The 19,462-nt window shown below is 53.2% G+C and overlaps 1 protein-coding gene across 5 annotated transcripts in view; it reads right to left on the bottom strand.

Moving 5' to 3' along the window:
* Window positions 1-19,462, bottom strand: part of LOC138651944 (surfactant protein C-like) — a 139,723-nt gene that overhangs the window by 94,067 nt on the left and 26,194 nt on the right. For 3 of the 5 annotated variants that reach the window (XM_069742577.1, XM_069742576.1, XM_069742578.1), the window contains exon 1: window positions 3,549-3,874. The exons of 1 other annotated variant lie outside the window; for it this stretch is intronic. The gene's annotated coding sequence lies outside the window, so the exon portion shown is untranslated. Of the gene's footprint in view, window positions 1-3,548; window positions 8,069-19,462 lie in introns of those variants that run through there. One more of the 5 variants, XM_069742573.1, reaches the window with a different exon arrangement.

Here is a 19,462-nt window from a genome sequence, read left to right as displayed (position 1 = left end):
ACAAGCTGGACAGAAAAAAAGCAACAAAAAAGCAAAAAGCACTTAGCTATACAGAGCAGCAGGTCACAGGAACAATCAGGAGAAGCTCAGATCCAACACTGAAACATTGACAAGGAGCAAGGATAGCAGCATCAGGCGGAGTTAAGTAATGAAGCAGTTAACGAGCTCACCAGAACACCTGAGGGAGGAAGCTCAGAAGCTGCAGTACCACTTGTGACCACAGGAGTGAATTCAGCCACAGAATTCACAACAGGGGGACGTATATACCAGGATGGGGGACGTATATACCAGGATGGGGGACGTATATACCAGGATGGGGGACGTATATACCAGGATGGGGGACGTATATACCAGGATGGGGGACGTATATACCAGGATGGGGGACGTATATACCAGGATGGGGGACATATATACCAGGATGGGGACATTTATACCAGGATGGGGGACATTTATACCAGGATGGGGGACATATATACCAGGATGGGGACATTTATACCAGGATGGGGGACATGTTTACCAGGATGGGGGATATATATACCAGGATGGGGGATGTATATACCAGGATGGGGGACGTATATACCAGGATGGGGGACGTATATACCAGGATGGGGGACATTTATACCAGGATGGGGGACATTTATACCAGGATGGGGGACATATATACCAGGATGGGGACATTTATACCAGGATGGGGGACATTTATACCAGGATGGGGACATTTATACCAGGATGGGGGACATATATACCAGGATGAGGGACATTACTACATAATGAAGGCTCAAATTTTGCATCAGGACCCATCAGACTCAGTTATGCCACTGTCAGAGGACCTTCTATAATAGAGACAGCCAGAAAACCGCCCATAGCAGGGACATTCAGAGTACCCCTTTAATGGGGACAGCCACAGAACCCCCTATAACAGAAACAGTTCCGGACCCCCTCTGGCCTGGGGTCGTGTAATGGTAACATTGTCCTGGACCCCATAACAATGGCCGCTAGAGCTTCTAAGATGCCACTAAACAATGTGCTCAGCGATGCTAAAGACCACCATGGACCAGACTATGAGAAGCTGCCCCCAAACATCTCACTTCCAGAGCTGGGGTCTGCCGTTTGCAGGTTATGATCTCTCCACCATGCTGTAAACTCCGACTTCTCTCACCTCTGTGTAGTAACTGCGGTTGTGCGGTTTCCATCCTTGCTCCTGACTTTGGACTTTATTTAACTTTTTATTTGCTGACTGGTTTCCCCAGAAATAAAGGTTATAATTCCTTTCTCCCGCCGCCTCCATCATTACATGCCATTAATATTAGGAATACATTATTCTCTGCTATTTACAAATATTACGGTGTCCGTAGATTCCATGATGTTCTTATTATAGGACGTGTGTCTGGTGTGAAGCCTTCAGCCACATAAAGTACATGACGTTCACTTCCTTATCACACAGAACAGCAGATAACGATATCAGAACTTACTAATCGGAAATCTGATGTCACACCGGATCGATGACGGCGCCGACAACATAACTGATAAGAAAATCAGTCAAAAATGTGAAGCCCAATAACATTAGAAACATATCTGCGGACTTATTCCTGCACCTCCTCTCTCTCCAGCAATGTTTCTGGACTTTACTTGCATTTTGCTCCAGTCACATCCAGAGCTGAATTCACAATTCTGCTGTCTGTCTGTTACCAGTGCACAGTATATTACAAGACTTTAGATGAGGATGACCAAGATCTGACTACATAGTCCACAGTTTACTTCTCAAGGTCACCTTCCAGGATTGTGATTGCAGCTCTATAGGTGACTGGAGTAGAATTCAGGATGAGACAAGTGTAAAGCAAATGCAAGAAAAGTTATCAGAAACATAAAAGAACTTCCCTGGAATAAAACCTCCCCTGGAGGGTCAGTGCTGACCAGTGGAGCCGAGGTCAGCGTTCACAAATATTTTTTCTTTATTCTTATTTCAGAAAAAAAAGTCGCTATTTTTTCCATTTTTATTTTTGCTGTTACATGTATATATCTTCAATATTATCAATTGAAATTATTATGCATTTCTAATTTTTGTTAACTTTTCCCAAAAATATTTAGCAAATTCTCCAATTGTAAAATTTGGATATTTTTTCGTGAATAATTCAGGATTCCATGTATATCCAAGCTGAAATCTGACAGCACTCCCTGCTTGTTCAGTGTCTCCATAGTATTTGCTTCTGGTGATTTGCATTTTCTGTGTCATCTTTACATCAGGTTCTATGCCCTCGTCTAATGGACAAAAAACTATCTACCCTTTCTGCATCACAGGAGCTCAGCTGTTACAGCTGTCAGTCCACCTTCTTGCTGACTGTTTCCAAGTGTAACGAATGTCAGCTAAGTAATGGTCTCATGGGCTAAAAAGTGACATCTCTGGTCGTATAGTAGCTCTCTGTGGGGATTTTATCTAGAAAATAACAAACAGAACTATTGTAGTTTGAGCTAAAACACGTTTTGAGGAACAGCAGGACATGCGGGGAGGCAAAGTAGTGCATTGGTTCTGGGACAGTTCCATGATCTCTCTGTACCGAGGTGCTATGTGACACCATAATGTCCCCTTCCGGCAGGACAGCTCCTCCATGTTTTTAGACTGTGTTTGCAATGCTGTAGCTGCCTTTACCCAGGACCTTCAATCTTTACATTGCAATCACCTGTGCTCTCTGGGACTTCGTGCCCGCATTCTCCACCAATTGTAGGGATTCAGGTAGGACTTACTGTTCCCACAGGTAACGTGGTTTGGTTCAAACAGGTGCAGTTTTATTGTTTCATAAAGCTTCAAAGGATTCAAAACCAAAAACAGCCTTTTCTGAGCACAAAGGTATCATAGCAAAAAAAACAGTTAAAGGGAATCCGTCACCTCATTTTTTGCCTATAAGCTAAGGCCACCGCCATCAGGGGCTTATCTATAGAATTCTGCAATGCTGTAGATAAGCCCCCCATGTAACCTGAAAGATAAGAAAAACAAGTCAGATTATACTCACCCAGGGGCGGTCCCGGTGCGGTTCAGGTCCGATGGGTGTCGTGGTTCGGGTCGGGCGCCTCCCATCTTCATACAATGTTGTCCTCTTCTTGTCTTCACGCTGCGGCTCCGGCGCAGGCGTACTTTATCTCCCTGTTGAGGGCAGAGCATAGTACTGCAGTGCGCAAGTGCCGGGAAAGGTCAGAGAGGCCCAGCGCCTGCGCACTGCAGTACTTTACGCTGCCCTCAACAGGGAGATAAAGTGCGCCTGCGCAGGAGCCGCGACAGGAAGCAAAGAAGAGGACATCATCGTAAGAAGATGGGAGGCCCCGGACCCAGACCTGCAACACCTATCGGATTGCATCGGGACAGCCTCTGGGTGAGTATAATCTTGATTTTCTTATCTTTCGGGTTACATCGGGGGGCTTATCTACAGCATTAGAGAATGCATTACAGAGTACTGGAGATAAGCCCCTGATGGCCACAGCTTATAGGTGAAAAATGGGGTGACAGATTCCCTTTAATTCATCAGGCACATACAGTATATGTCAGTGCAGCTCACCCCAACAGAGTACAGTCCTTTCTCCAGGAGCAGACTTCATACACAGAGCAGGTACCATTTTCGGTATTCCCTTCAGCCCGAGCTCCAGCAGCTTCCAAGACCAAACAGAAGTGTTCATCTCCAGATCCAGTACACACTGAACAGGCTGCAGCTTCCCCACCTTACTCTGCAGCCCCAACACACAGACTGCTCAGCTTTCCTAGCTGTCTTGTACAGTCTCCATTTAAAGAGAGACTCTGGCATGTCTCTCTCCCAGTTACAACTCACATTTTGACTGGTCACTCACCAGCATCAGCATTCTGGACTCTGCTCAATATCCAGCAGACTATCACAACATGGTGAATCCATTTCCTGGTTCTTAGTCAAAGCTCGCCATGTGCATCTCATTAGTCTGCAGTGCTTGGATTTAACCCAGTCCTATCTGAGTTTGCAACAAATGTTATTTCTTTTATCCAAAATCTGGTTATCAAGAACGTCCACTTCTATTCTTCCAGGTTCTCTATGAATATGCTGCTTTACATATTGCAATTAAATTGCATTTTTTGCTGCAAGTTCATGCCAATTACAGCAAAATAAATAAAACCCCACATTTTGCCCATGAACGGTGAACTCACCAGTGGTCACCCGTGTTTGGTTTATGGCTGAGATCTTTTCCGTGTTAAGGTCCATTTCCTTTTTAGCTTCTGTGGTATTGCCCTCACCATGAAGATGGGATGGAGGTGGTTAAACAATAAAGCTAATTACGTGAAACCTCTTTGCGACAACCATCCAAAGCTGCACTGATTGGGCTTCTAGGGAATGGACTTTAGAAGCAGCAAAGATTCCAGGACCCTGTCCAGCGGCCATGTTGCTAGTCCATGGCTACAGAACCAGAGCCCTACAACCTGCCGGCATCCTGGCACAGGGGCGACGCCATGCAGGAGTAGTGCTGCAATAATGACGTCAGCTGGATCTACGAGACAGAAGAGGAGCCGGGGACCCCAGCAGGGAGACGTGCGGGGGGCTCCTCCAGCCATGGAGCACTGGGGGGCTCCTCCAGCCATGTAACACTGGGGGGCTCCTCCAGCCATGTAGCACTGGGGGGCTCCTCCAGCCATGTAGCACTGGGGGGCTCCTCCAGCCATGTAGCACTGGGGGCTCCTCCAGCCATGGAGCACTGGGGGGCTCCTCCAGCCATGGAGCACTGGGGGTCTCCTCCAGCCATGGAGCACTGGGGGGCTCCTCCAGCCATGGAGCACTGGGGGGCTCCTCCAGGCATGGAGCACTGGGGGGCTCCTCCAGCCATGGAGCACTGGGGGGCTCCTCCAGCCATGGAACACTGGGGGGCTCCTTCAGCCATGAAGCACTGGGGGGGCTCCTCCAGCCAAGGAGCACTGGGGGGCTCCTTCAGCCATGAAGCACTGGGGGGGCTCCTCCAGCCATGGTGCACTGGGGGGCTCCTCCAGCCATGGAGCACTGGGGGTCTCCTCCAGCCATGGAGCACTGGGGGGCTCCTCCAGCCATGGAGCACTGGGGGGCTCCTCCAGGCATGGAGCACTGGGGGGCTCCTCCAGCCATGGAGCACTGGGGGGCTCCTCCAGCCATGGAACACTGGGGGGCTCCTTCAGCCATGAAGCACTGGGGGGGCTCCTCCAGCCAAGGAGCACTGGGGGGCTCCTTCAGCCATGAAGCACTGGGGGGGCTCCTCCAGCCATGGTGCACTGGGGGGCTCCTCCAGCCATGGAGCACTGGGGGGCTCCTCCAGCCATGGTGCACTGGGGGGCTCCTCCAGCCATGAGGCACTGGGGGGCTCCTCCAGCCATGGAGCATTGGGAGGCTCCTTCAGCCATGAAGCACTGGGGGGGCTCCTCCAGCCGTGGTGCACTGGGGGGCTCCTCCAGCCATGGTGCACTGGGGGGCTCCTTCAGCCATGGAGCACTGGGGGGCTCCTCCAGCCATGGAACACGGGGGGGCTCCTTCAGCCATGAAGCACTGGGGGGGCTCCTCCAGCCATGGTGCACTGGGGGCTCCTCCAGCCATGGAGCACTGGGGGGCTCCTTCAGCCATGGTGCACTGGGGGGCTCCTCCAGCCATGGTGCACTGGGGGGCTCCTCCAGCCATGGAGCACTGGGGGGCTCCTTCAGCCATGAAGCACTGGGGGGCTCCTCCAGCCGTGGTGCACTGGGGGGCTCCTCCAGCCATGGAGCACTGGGGGGCTCCTTCAGCCATGAAGCACTGGGGGGCTCCTCCAGCCATGGTGCACTGGGGGGCTCCTCCAGCCATGGAGCACTGGGGGGCTTCTCCAGCCATGGTGCACTGGGGGGCTCCTCCAGCCATGGAGCACAGGGGGGCTCCTCCAGCCATGGTGCACTGGGGGGCTCCTCCAGCCATGGAGCACAGGGGGGCTCCTCCAGCCATGGAGCACTGGGGGGCTCCTCCAGCCATGGAGCACGGGGGGGGGGGGCTCCTCCAGTTATGGAGCACTGGGGGGCTCCTCCAGCGATGGAGCACTGGGGGGCTCCTCCAGCCATGGAGCACTGGGGGGCTCCTCCAGCCATGGAGCACGGGGGGGCTCCTCCAGTTATGGAGCACTGGGGGGCTTCTCCAGCCATGGAGCACTGGGGGGCTCCTCCAGTTATGGAGCACTGGGGGGCTCCTCCAGCCATGGAGCACGGGGGGGCTCCTCCAGTTATGGAGCACTGGTGGGCTCCTCCAGCGATGGAGCACTGGGGGGCTCCTCCAGCCATGGAGCACAGGGGGGCTCCTCCAGCCATGGAGCACTGGGGGGCTCCTCCAGCCATGGAGCACAGGGGGGCTCCTCCAGCCATGGAGCACTGGGGGGCTCCTCCAGCCATGGAGCATGGGGGGGCTCCTCCAGTTATGGAGCACTGGGGGGCTCGTCCAGCCATGGTGCACTGGGGGGGGCTCCTCCAGCCATAGAGCACTGGGGGGCTCCTCCAGCCATGGTGCACTGGGGGGCTTCTCCAGCCATGGTGCACTGGGGGGCTCCTCCAGCCATGGTGCACTGGGGGGCTCCTCCAGCCATGGAGCACTGGGGGGCTCCTTCAGCCATGGTGCACTGGGGGGCTCCTCCAGCCATGGTGCACTGGGGGGCTCCTCCAGCCATGGAGCACTGGGGGGCTCCTTCAGCCATGAAGCACTGGGGGGCTCCTCCGGCCGTGGTGCACTGGGGGGCTCCTCCAGCCATGGAGCACTGGGGGGCTTCTCCAGCCATGGTGCACTGGGGGGCTCCTCCAGCCATGGTGCACTGGGGGGCTCCTCCAGCCATGGAGCACAGAGGGGCTCCTCCAGCCATGGAACACTGGGGGGCTCCTCCAGCCATGGGGTACTGGGGGGCTCCTCCAGTTATGGAGCACTGGGGGGCTCCTCCAGCCATGGAGCACTGGGGGGCTCCTCCAGTTATGGAGCACTGGGGGGCTCCTCCAGCCATGGTGCACTGGGGGGCTCCTCCAATTATGGAGCACTGGGGGGCTCCTCCAGCCATGGAGCACTGGGGGAGCTCCTCCAGCCATGGAGCACAGGGGGCTCCTCCAGCCATGGAGCACAGGGGGGCTCCTCCAGCCATGGAACACTGGGGGGCTCCTCCAGCCATGGTGCACTGGGGGGGCTCCTCCAGTTATGGAGCACTGGGGGCTCCTCCAGCCATGGAGCACTGGGGGGCTCCTCCAGCCATGGTGCACTGGGGGGCTCCTCCAGCCATGGTGCACTGGGGGGCTCCTCCAATTATGGTGCACTGGGGGGCTCCTCCAGCCATGGTGCACTGGGGGGCTCCTCCAGCCATGGAGCACTGGGGGGCTCCTCCAGCCATGGTGCACTGGGGGGCTCCTCCAGCCATGGTGCACTGGGGGGCTCCTCCAATTATGGTGCACTGGGGGGCTCCTCCAGCCATGGAGCACTGGGGGGGCTCCTCCAGCCATGGTGCACTGGGGGGCTCCTCCAGCCATGGAGCACTGGGGGGCTCCTCCAGCCATGGTGCACTGGGGGGCTCCTCCAGCCATGGTGCACTGGGGGGCTCCTCCAGCCATGGAGCACTGGGGGGCTCCTCCAGCCATGGAGCACTGGGGGGCTCCTCCAGCCATGGAGCACTGGGGGGCTCCTCCAGTTATGGTGCACTGACGAGGCCCCTGGATCTAGTCCTGGGAATATCTGTATCAGCTCTAGGGGTCTTGTGGGAGTCTGTTCTGGACTGGGGGGCCATCCCTGGGTACAGGGGTCTTTTGGAGCGCTTGCTTGTATTCTTCTCTTTGTAGCCGGATTGTTAGAACTTTCTGCCACAACATGTCAGTGATCCATTGTTCCATCCTGCTCCAGCTTGTTCCCTGGATGCGGCCGATCTCTCGGGACCAGGGTTCCATTCCGTCCTCATGTAACCGACACCGAGTCCGTATCTCCGATCAGCGCCGCCCCGTGTAACCCCAGTCAGGCTGCGACACACGGACACTACGGTGGATGAATAACGAGGGTCCCGGGGGGCTGCCCACCACATAACGCGGCCTCGGTGTCTGGCACTGGTCGTGTCTGGTATCTGAGCAGCCGGTGGTCTCCACAGCCCCTCTATGAGCTGCACCATTGATATGGAGCCTGCACCCTGCAAGCACAGCCCCATAGCAAAAGAAACGGATAATGACAATGATGAGGGGTGCGGGGGTCTCAGGAGGAGACTGGGGGGCAAGCCTGGAATCTGTGTGTGACCAGCAGTGGACGGAGGTAACCGGAGCCGGCGGCTTCCAGGAGCGGACGATGGAGACTTGTCGCTGATTTGTGCCCCATCTCGCTGTCCCTCGGCATCCCCCCCTCTTATTTGCCGCCCCCCACCCTCTACCTCTTTCTGCTGGAGCATAAGGGAGGCATTGAAGATTAAATGTTCTTTCTGCAAGGCAGAGGCTGGAGCCAGTGTGCACAGGAGCCGGCTGCAGAACCGGCAGAACCGGGGGCCACACAGAACCGGCTGCGTGCAGAACCGGGGGCCACACAGAGCCGGGGGCCACACAGAGCCGGGGGCCACACAGAGCCGGCTACATGTAGAATCCGGGGCCACACAGAGCCGGCTACATGCAGAATCCGGGGCCACACAGAGCCGGCTACATGTAGAATCCGGGGCCACACAGAGCCGGCTACATGTAGAATCCGGGGCCAGAGCCGGCTACATGTAGAATCCGGGGCCACACAGAGCCGGCTACATGTAGAATCCGGGGCCACACAGAGCCGGCTACATGTAGAATCCGGGGCCACACAGAGCCGGCTACATGTAGAATCCGGGGCCACACAGAGCCGGCTACATGCAGAATCCGGGGCGCTGAGGAAGGAACAAGGGGCTGCTCCAGGTAAGGAAGGGGCTGCGGCCAGGGCACGACCACCGGCAGCTCTCGCCGATTATTACCATTTATTCCATATTAGGGGGTCTGATATCTACTAGACTATTATTCGGTGTCTCCTGCCGAGACATTCCAATGCCCCGGAGGAGCTGCACACGGACCGCACTGGCCACACAATTGACGTTTCTGCCTTTATTGTCTAGTTTTCCACTTTTGCCCCTTTAAGTTCCAGGTAGGAAGACGCCCCCCACTGGGGCCCCAGAGACGAAATGAAAGGAGAGCTGCCTCCCTGTGCAAGGAGAGAGGGGCCCGGAGAGGAGCCGGCACTGCCAGCACACAGGAGGGCACTGGTGACTGCAGGGTGTAGAATGGAGGTGCTGGAGATGGAGGGTGGGCTGCGATGGACGGTGGGCTGTGATGGACGGTGGGCTGCGAGTGGTCACCCTCCCCCTAGTGCTTCTCCTGAGTTTAGTGGATACAGATGCTCTGATCATTACCCTTGACGAGCAGCCAAGAAGCGAGGCCCAGCGTCCAGGGCAGTGTCCAGCGTCCAGGGCAGTGTCCAGCGTCCAGGGCAGTGTCCAGCGTCCAGGGCAGTGTCCAGCGTCCAGCGTCCAGGGCAGTGTCTAATGTCCAGGGCAGTGTCTAATGTCCAGGGCAGTGTCCAGCGTCCAGGGCAGTGTCCAGCGTCCAGGGCAGTGTCTAGCGTCTAGGGCAGTGTCCAGCGTCCAGCGTCCAGGGCAGTGTCTAATGTCCAGGGCAGTGTCTAATGTCCAGGGCAGTGTCCAGCGTCCAGGGCAGTGTCCAGCGTCCAGGGCAGTGTCTAGCGTCTAGGGCAGTGTCCAGGGCAGTGTCTAGCGTCTAGGGCAGTGTCCAGGGCAGTGTCTAGCATCCAGGGCAGTGTCTGGCATCCAGGGCAGCATCCTTCGTCCAGGGCAGCGTCTAGCGTCCAGGGCAGCATCCAGGGCAGCGTCCAAGGCAGTGTCCAGCGTTCAGGGCAGTGTCTAGTGTCCAGGGCAGCGTCCAGGGCAGTGTTTAGTGTTCAAGGTAGGGTCCAGCGTCCAGGGCAGCATTCAGGACAGTGTTCAGGGCAGTGTCGAGCGTCCAGGGCAGTGTCTAGTGACAAGGGCAATGTCCAGCATCCAGGGCAATGTCTAGTGTCCAGGGAAGTGTCTAGCGTCCAGGGCAGTGTTCAGTGTCTAGTGTCCAGGGCAGTGTCTAGTGTCCAGGGCAGTATCCAGTGTCTAGTGTCCAGGGCAGTGTCTAGTGTCCAGGGCAGCGTCCAGCATCCAGGGCAGTGTCTAATGTCCAGGGCAGTGTCTAGTGTCCAGGGCAGTGTTCAGTGTTCAAGGTAGGGTCCAGCGTCCAGGGCAGCATCCAGGACAGTGTCCAGGGCAGTGTCGAGCGTCCAGGGCAGTGTCTAGTGACAAGGGCAATGTCCAGCATCTAGGGCAATGTCTAGTGTCCAGGGCAGTGTCCAGGGCAGTGTCTAGTGTCCAGGGCAGTGTCTAGCATCCAGGGCAGTGTTTAGTGTCTAGTGTCCAGGGCAGTATCCACTGTCTAGTGTCCAGGGCAGTGTCTAGTGTCCAGGGCAGTGTCTAGTGTCCACGGCAGTGTCTAGTGTCCAGGGCAGTGTGTCCAGGGCAGTGTCCTGTGTCTAGTGTCCAGGGCAGTGTCCATTGTCTAGTGTCCAGGGCTGTGTCTAGTGTCCAGGGCAGTATCCATTGTCTTGTGTCCAGGGCAGCATCCAGGGCAGTGTCTAGTGTCCAGGACAGTATTCAGTGTCTAGTGTCCAGGGCAGTGTCCAGGGCAGTATCCAGTGTTTAGTGTCCAGGGCAGTGTCTAGTATCCAGGGCAGTGTCTAGCATCCAGGGCAGTGTTTAGTGTCTAGTGTCCAGGGCAGTATCCACTGTCTAGTGTCCAGGGCAGTGTCTAGTGTCCAGGGCAGTGTCTAGTGTCCAGGGCAGTATCCAGTGTTTAGTGTCCAGGGCAGTGTCCAGTGTCTAGTGTCCAGGGCAGTGTCTAGTGTCCAGGGCAGTGTGTCCAGGGCAGTATTCAGTGTCTATTGTCCAGGGCAGTGTCCAATGTCTAGTGTCCAGGGCAGTGTCTAGGGCAGTATCCAGTGTCTAGTGTCCAGGGCAGTGTCTAGTGTCCAGGGCTGTGTCCAGTGTCTAGTTCCAGGGCAGTGTATAGTGTCCAGTATCTAGTGTCCAGGGCAGCGTGTCCAGTGTCTAGGGCAGTGTCCAGGGCAGTGTCCAGTGTTTCATGTCCAGGGCAGTGTCTAGTGTCCAGGGCAGTGTCCATTGTCTAGTGTCCATGGCAGTATCCAGTGTTAAGTGTCCAGGGCAGTGTCGAGTGTCCAGTGATTCAAGATTCAAAGATTCAAGATTCAAAGTGTCCAGTGTCTAGTGTCCAGGGCAGTGTGTCCAGGGCAGTGTCCAGTGTCTAGTGTCCAGGGCAGTATCCAGTGTTAAGTGTCCAGGGCAGTGTCTAGTGTCCAGGGCAGTGTCTAGTGTCCAGGGCAGTGTCTAGTGTCCAGGGCAGTGTCTAGTGTCCAGGGAAGTGTCTAGTGTCCAGGGCTGTATCCAGTGTTAAGTGTCCAGGGCAGTGTCCAGTGTCTAGTGTCCAGGGCAGTGTCTAGTGTCTAGTGTCCAGGGCAGTGTGTCCAGGGCAGTGTCCAGTGTCCAGGGCAGTGTCCATTGTCTAGTGTCCAGGGCAGTGTCTAGTGTCCAGGGCAGTATCCAGTGTCTAGTGTCCAGGGCAGTGTCTAGTGTCCAATGTCTAGTGTCCAGGGCAGTGTGTCCAGGGCAGTGTCTCATGTCCAGGGCAGTGTCCATTGTCTAGTGTCCAGGGCAGTGTCCAGTGTCTAGTGTCCAGGGCAGTGTCTAGTGTCCAGTGTCTAGTGTCCAGGGCAGTGTGTCCAGGGCAGTGTCCAGTGTCTAGTGTCCAGGGCAGTGTCCATTGTCTAGTGTCCAGGGCAGTGTCTAGTGTCCAGGGCAGTATCCAGTGTCTAGTGTCCAGGGCAGTGTCTAGTGTCCAGTGTCTAGTGTCCAGGGCAGTGTGTCCAGGGCAGTGTCTCATGTCCAGGGCAGTGTCCATTGTCTAGTGTCCAGGGCAGTGTCCAGTGTCTAGTGTCCAGGGCAGTGTCTAGAGCACGGATGTAGCGGCTCGGTACACAGAGCCATGGCAATGAATTGGGCTGAGGCTCCACACTGGTCCTTCCCGGGTGCGCCCCCCCCCCCCACTAGTGACCCCATCTCTAGTTATTCAGTATCTCTGCTCCTCAGTGACTCCATCCTTAACCCCTGCATTGCTGCAGCAGAGCCGAGGGGTCATGTACTTTCCTGTTCCCCTCCCGGGAGGGGCGTGGAGGAGCTCTGCACCCCTCACATTCCCTGAGACCCTAACTTGTGATGTTTTTCTTGTAATATCCACGGGTTGGGCTCTCGGGAGCTGGGAGTTGTGCTTTCTGCATCTGTCATAGGCTCCAGGATACACCTAGTGATCACCTGTGCACGGCCCCCAGTATGTGCCGGCCATGGGTGGGCTGCCGGCACAGGGAGCATGCAGGGATCTGCTGCACCGTAACCTCCTGTGCACTTTGCAGAGGATTAATATTTGCATTAATTTGCATGGTACTTGTCGGTGCTCCGCCCCTTTTATGCAATTAAAGGGATAGGGTGAAGCTGAATGACTTAGGATGGCGCAGACAATGATCCAGTGAATATATTTCCTTTTCCTCCTTTCTTTCTTTTTTTAAACCTTTCTTCCTTTGAGAGCAGCGCAAAGTACCCCGGGGCGTATCCAGATCAGCTCAGTACATTGCAGCCTGACCTCATAGCGTCTCATCTAAATTCCCAGCATGCCTCATGTGTAAGAATTCAGCCATGTGGTGTCGGTCCCCAGAATTGCCACCTGCACCTGGCGTGTGACGGGTGCGGTGCAGGGTGACACATTGCAACGACTCCTTTGTCTCGGCTTATTATTAATATTCTGATTGCATTTGTGAGTGAAATGATCGAGCCGCTCTTTGTTCCATAGGACGAGGCCATCGGGGGACCCCAATCATCCATTTGTGCTCTGTTGTCCGTCCCTTTAATAATTTGCCTTTGCGTCTTTTCCTTTGTACTTGAGCAGAATGTAGAATACGGCCCCTGTGCCGCCGGGTATTGGGGGGCTGTCTAGACAGGAGGATCCTCCTTATACTCGAGTCATGGAGGGATGGAGGACGCCTGCAATGTGATTTTGTATGGGTGTTATATAGAGGGTTGGATGCTCGGGACCCTATATACTATGTTGTTCTGTATATACCACTCATCCCTCTCTATACACAGGTATATACGTGCCCCTCTCCTATATACACACCTCTCACACTGAATATAGATTCATACCCACCTCTCATACAGTAAATACAGCTCTGGCAAAAATGAAGAGACCACTGCACAGCTGTATAAAAATCCGCTTCTCTCCATGTCTGAGCCATTCCATTCCAGTGTCAGGTGAATTCCATCCAGAGTACACCCCATTCTACTTATTGTGCTTCTGAGTAGGTGATCACCTGAACCAAATCTTATTTAACGAAGGAAAGAATAAAAAAAACCCTGCTGTGGTGATCACAATCCTCCTGCAATAGGACAAGCTGGATGGTAAAACAAGTACTAGGAATATCCCAAAAGTAATAGGAATGAAAAAATAGCTTTTAACCATGCCAAAGGAGTTGAAAAGAAAAGTCTTGAGTGAGGAAAAGAAGGGCTCATTTCTGGCTTTACTAGCAGAGGGGCACACTGAGCATCATGTTGCCTCCATCCTTAAAATTTCTAAGTTGGCAGTCCATTACAACAAGGTCAAGCATCAGACATTGGGGACAACAAAGCTACAGACCGGCAAAGGGCGAAAATGACTCTCCACTGACCGGGATGACCGCCATCTTATTCGAATGTCACACAGCAACCACAGGATGACATCAATAGACCTACAAAATGAATGGCAAATTGCAGCTGGGGTGAAGTGCATGGCCAGAACAGTTCGTAACAGGCTCCTAGAGGCAGGACTCAAGTCATATAAAGCTAAAAAAAAAGCTTTTCATCAATGAGAAGCAAAGGAGAGCCAGGCTGAAGACTGCCAAAGACATAAGGATTGGACCATAGAGGACTGGAGTAAGGTAATCTTCTCTGATGAGTCTAGTTTTCAGCTTTGCCCAACACCGGGTCGTCTAATAGTTAGACGGAGACCTGGAGAGGCGTACAAGCCACGGTGTCTTGCACCCACTGTGAGATCTGGTGGAGGATCGGTGATGATCTCGGGATGCTTCATCAAGGCTTGAAATGGGCAGGTTGTTCTTTGCGAAGGACATATGAATCAAGCCGCATACAAGGTTATCCTGGAAAAAACAGCTGATTCCTTCTGCTCAGGCAATGTTCCCCAAATCTTAGGACTGGTTTTTCCAGCAGGACAATGCGCCATGCCACACAGCTAGGTCAATCAAGGTGTGGATGAAGGACCACCACATCAAACCCCTGTCATGGCCGCCCAATCTCCAGACCTGAACCCCACTGAAAACCTCTGGAATGTAATCAAGATGGAAGATGGATATTCACAAGCCACCAGACAAAGAAGAACGGCGGACATTATTGTACCAGGAGCGGCATAAGGTCACCCAGGAGCAGAGAGACTGGAGGAAAGCTGCCAAGACGCAGGAAAGCCGGGATTAACAATCATGGTTATTCCACAAAATATTGATTTCTGAACTCTTCCTGAGATAAACATTAATATTGTTGTTTCTAAATTATTATGAACTTGTTTTTTTTCATTATTTGAGGTCTGCAAGCAATGCATTTTTTGCTATTTTGACCATTTCTCATTTTCAGAAAATAAATACAAAATTTATTGCTGGGAACTTCGGAGACATGTTGTCAGTAGTTTATAGAATAAAAGAACAATTTACATTTTACTCACAGATATACCTAGAAAGAGAAAAATCTGACAAAGCATTTTGCAGTGGTTTCTTAACTTTTGCCAGAGCTGTGATGCATACCCACCTCTCACACTGTATATCGATATACAACCACCTCTCATCCAGTATTTACAATGAGGAAAATAAGGATTTAATACGCTGCCGATTTTGCAAGTTTTCTTACCTACAACCAATGCAAAGGTCTGTAGTTTTTATGGTAGGTACTGTGAGGCAGTGACCACTGTTGCAGCTAGGGGGCGCTGTTTGTGCTCCCTAGAATGCGCGTATGAAGGCCATAGGTGTGCATGGCAGTCACAGGTGTAGCTGTAATTGCAGTGTGAGGCAGTGACTCGTGTCACAGGTAGGGGGTCGCTGTGTGTTCTCCCCAGGTGGTGCATGCAGACGGATGAAGTCCATGGGTGTGCATGGCAGTCACGGATTTCCGGTCCGGGTTTTCCATGTGGCTGAAGGCCACAGGTTTGTGTGTGTTATAAGCCCTGCAGTAAGGGGTATGGGTGTGTCAGGTGCATCTCATTGTCAGTCTGGTGTGTGCAGAGCAGAGCGCTGGCTGAAGGAGTTGGATGTGGACAGTCCTGTGCCCGGAGGTGGATGTCCTGTGGCTGAAGGAGTTGGATGTGGACAGTCCTGTGCCCGAAAGAGGACTAGCATGTGCATTGATTCCAAACCGGTGGGTATGGTGCCCGGCTGCTATCCGGAGGATATCCTGGACTGTGTATGGCTGTGTGAGTAAAGAGACTGTGAGGCTGGGATCACACACATCGAGATACGGCCGAGTCTCGCAGGTTAAAACCAAGCTCTGGCACCGGCACTCCAGAGCGGAGCGTGAGGCCGCACAGCAATACATGGAGCCGCACGCTCCGCTCCGGAGTGCCGGTGCCAGAGCTTGTATTTAACCTGCGAGACGCGGCCGTATCTTGCTGTAATGTGACTCCGGCCTTAGGGTATGTTTCCACGTTCAGGAAACGCTGCATGTTTGACGCTGCGTAGAGCCGCAGCGTCAAACGCGCAGTGTCCAGATGTTACAGCATAGTGGATGGGATTTCATGAAATCCCATCTCCACTATGCATTAAAAGACGCATGCGGCAGACCCGCGTAAACGGACATGTGGCGCATCTTTTCGGACCGCAGCGCATGTCCTTACAATGCGGCAACGCATGAAAAAAGCAGGTGACGTGCCAGTGACCTCAGGTGTAGATTTGGTGCAGATTTTACCTACCTGCGTCAAATCCTGGTGCAGTCCTGAACGTGGACACACACCCTAAGACACTGTGATACAGCAGGACACCCACGGGAACTAGTCGGAGGGGGCTGGCGTGTGTAGTGTCTGCAACATATGAGGCTGTGTGTATGGAGACTGTAATATGGCGTGCGGTCACCCAGGGAAACTGAACAAGGGACGTCTGGCCTGTTTAGGAACTGTAAATCTAAAACCATATGATATGTATTGCTATGAACTGGTGTGAACTGAACACTGATAATATACACTGAAGTTATGTGCATTTGTGTGAATTGGACTTTAATGCTGTGAGGAAACACATTAAGGCTATGTGCACACGTTTCTGGTGCGGATTCTGCCTCTCCTGGCAGAAAACGCACCTGCGGATTTGTCGCATTTTTTGTGCGGTTTTCTTGCGGATTTGCTGCGTTTTTTACCCCTGCGGTTTTCTATAATGGAATGGGTACAAAAACGCTGCAGATTCACAAAAAAGTAGTGACATGCTACTTCTTTTAAACCGCAGCGTTTCCGCAGTGGATTTTCCACAAAGTGTGCACAGCATTTTTTTCTCTCATTGATTTACATTGCACTGTAAATCAATTGCGGATGTGCAGCGTTTCTGCACCTCAAAAAACGCTGCGGATCCGCAGAGAATCCACAACGTGTGCACATACCCTAAAGTGACTTTTGTGTTGGAACTTTGTGGGTCACTGCCTCTTCACTGCATACGATGCTACTGCAGCATTACAACAGGTAACGAGGTCACACAGGGACAATTAATCCAGGTAATTAGTGCAGAGTAGGAGGCTTCTTACAGGAAAACTGACAGGTCTGTGAGAGGCAGAATTCTCGCTGGTTGGTCAGTGATCAAATACTTATTTCATGCAATAAAATGCAAATTATCTGTGTAACAATCCTACAATGTGATTTTCTGGGTTTTAGTGTTAGATTCTATCTCTCCACCCCCATATCAGGTCTGACCCTGTGTCCGGTGTATGTGATGGATCAGTACGGGGCTTGTGTCTTATGTGCTGATCATCAAAATGTAACTGCCGGCACCGGTCTGCTTCTCTACACTAGTACCAGCCATATACTATATGTGTTCTGGTTATCCCCTCCCCCGATCTGGCATGGGTGCACACATTTCAGTGTCATGTCTCTGGGATGAGCGCTAGAAGAGCAATGAAAAGGGTGAATATAGAGGCAAAACCAGAAATCTATTAGCATAATGACACCCACCGACACTCGGGGTACGGGATAAAGACGCTGACACTCGGGGTACAGGATAATGACGCTGACACTCGGGGTACAGGATAATGACGCTGACACTGGGGGTACAGGATAATGACGCTGACACTCGGGGTACAGGATAATGACGCTGACACTCGGGGTACAGGATAATGACACTGACACTCGGGGTACAGGATAATGACGCTGACACTCGGGGTACAGGATAATGACGCTGACACTGGGGGTACAGGATAATGACACTGACACTCGGGGTACAGGATAATGACACTGACACTCGGGGTACAGGATAATGACACTGACACTCGGGGTACAGGATAATGACACTGACACTCGGGGTACAGGATAATGACGCTGACACTCGGGGTACAGGATAATGACGCTGACACTGGGGGTACAGGATAATGACGCTGACACTGGGGGTACAGGATAATGACGCTGACACTGGGGGTACAGGATAATGACGCTGACACTCGGGGTACAGGATAATGACGCTGACACTCGGGGTACAGGATAATGACACTGACACTCGGGGTACAGGATAATGACACTGACACTCGGGGTACAGGATAATGACACTGACACTCGGGGTACAGGATAATGACGCTGACACTCGGGGTACAGGATAATGACACCGACACTGGGGGTACAGGATAATGACACTGGGGGTACAGGATAATGACACTGGGGGTACAGGATAATGACACTGACACTCGGGGTACAGGATAATGACACTGGGGGTACAGGATAATGACACTGACACTGGGGGTACAGGATAATGACACTGGGGGTACAGGATAATGACACTGACACTCGGGGTACAGGATAATGACACTGGGGGTACAGGATAATGACACTGACACTCGGGGTACAGGATAATGACACTGGGGGTACAGGATAAGGACGCTGACACTGGGGGTACAGGATAATGACACCGACACTGGGGGTACAGGATAATGACACTGGGGGTACAGGATAATGACACCAACACTCGGGGTACAGGATAATGACGCTGACACTCGGGGTACAGGATAATGACACTGACACTCGGGGTACAGGATAATGACGCTGACACTGGGGTACAGGATAATGACACTGACACTCGGGGTACAGGATAATGACGCTGACACTCGGGGTACAGGATAATGACACTGACACTGGGGGTACAGGATAATGACACTGACACTCGGGGTACAGGATAATGACACTGACACTCGGGGTACAGGATAATGACACTGACACTCGGGGTACAGGATAATGACGCTGACACTGGGGTACAGGATAATGACGCTGACACTCGGGGTACAGGATAATGACACTGACACTCGGGGTACAGGATAATGACGCTGACACTCGGGGTACAGGATAATGACACTGACACTGGGGGTACAGGATAAGGACGCTGACACTCGGGGTACAGGATAATGACACTGACACTGGGGGTACAGGATAATGACACCGACACTGGGGGTACAGGATAATGACACTGGGGGTACAGGATAATGACACTGACACTCGGGGTACAGGATAATGACGCTGACACTGGGGTACAGGATAATGACACTCGGGGTACAGGATAATGACACTGACACTCGGGGTACAGGATAATGACACTGACACTGGGGGTACAGGATAATGACACTGACACTCGGAGTACAAGATAATGACACTGACACTGGGGGTACAGGATAATGACGCTGACACTCGGGGTACGGGATAATGACACTGACACTCGGGGTACAGGATAATGACGCTGACACTGGGGTACAGGATAATGACACTCGGGGTACAGGATAATGACACTGACACTGGGGTACAGGATAATGACGCTGACACTCGGGGTACAGGATAATGACACTGACACTGGGGGTACAAGATAATGACACTGACACTCGGGGTACAGGATAATGACACTGACACTGGGGTACAGGATAATGACACTGACACTGGGGTACAGGATAATGACACTGACACTCGGGGTACAGGATAATGACACTGACACTGGGGTACAGGATAATGACACTGACACTCGGGGTACAGGATAATGACACTGACACTGGGGTACAGGATAATGACACTGACACTGGGGTACAGGATAATGACACTGACACTCGGGGTGCAGGATAATGACGCTGACACTGGGGGTACAGGATAATGACA

This window comes from Ranitomeya imitator, chromosome 10 (assembly GCF_032444005.1).
Source record: "Ranitomeya imitator isolate aRanImi1 chromosome 10, aRanImi1.pri, whole genome shotgun sequence".
Classification (NCBI taxonomy): Eukaryota; Metazoa; Chordata; class Amphibia; order Anura; family Dendrobatidae; genus Ranitomeya; species Ranitomeya imitator.
This window is presented reverse-complemented; position numbering and strand designations above follow the sequence as displayed.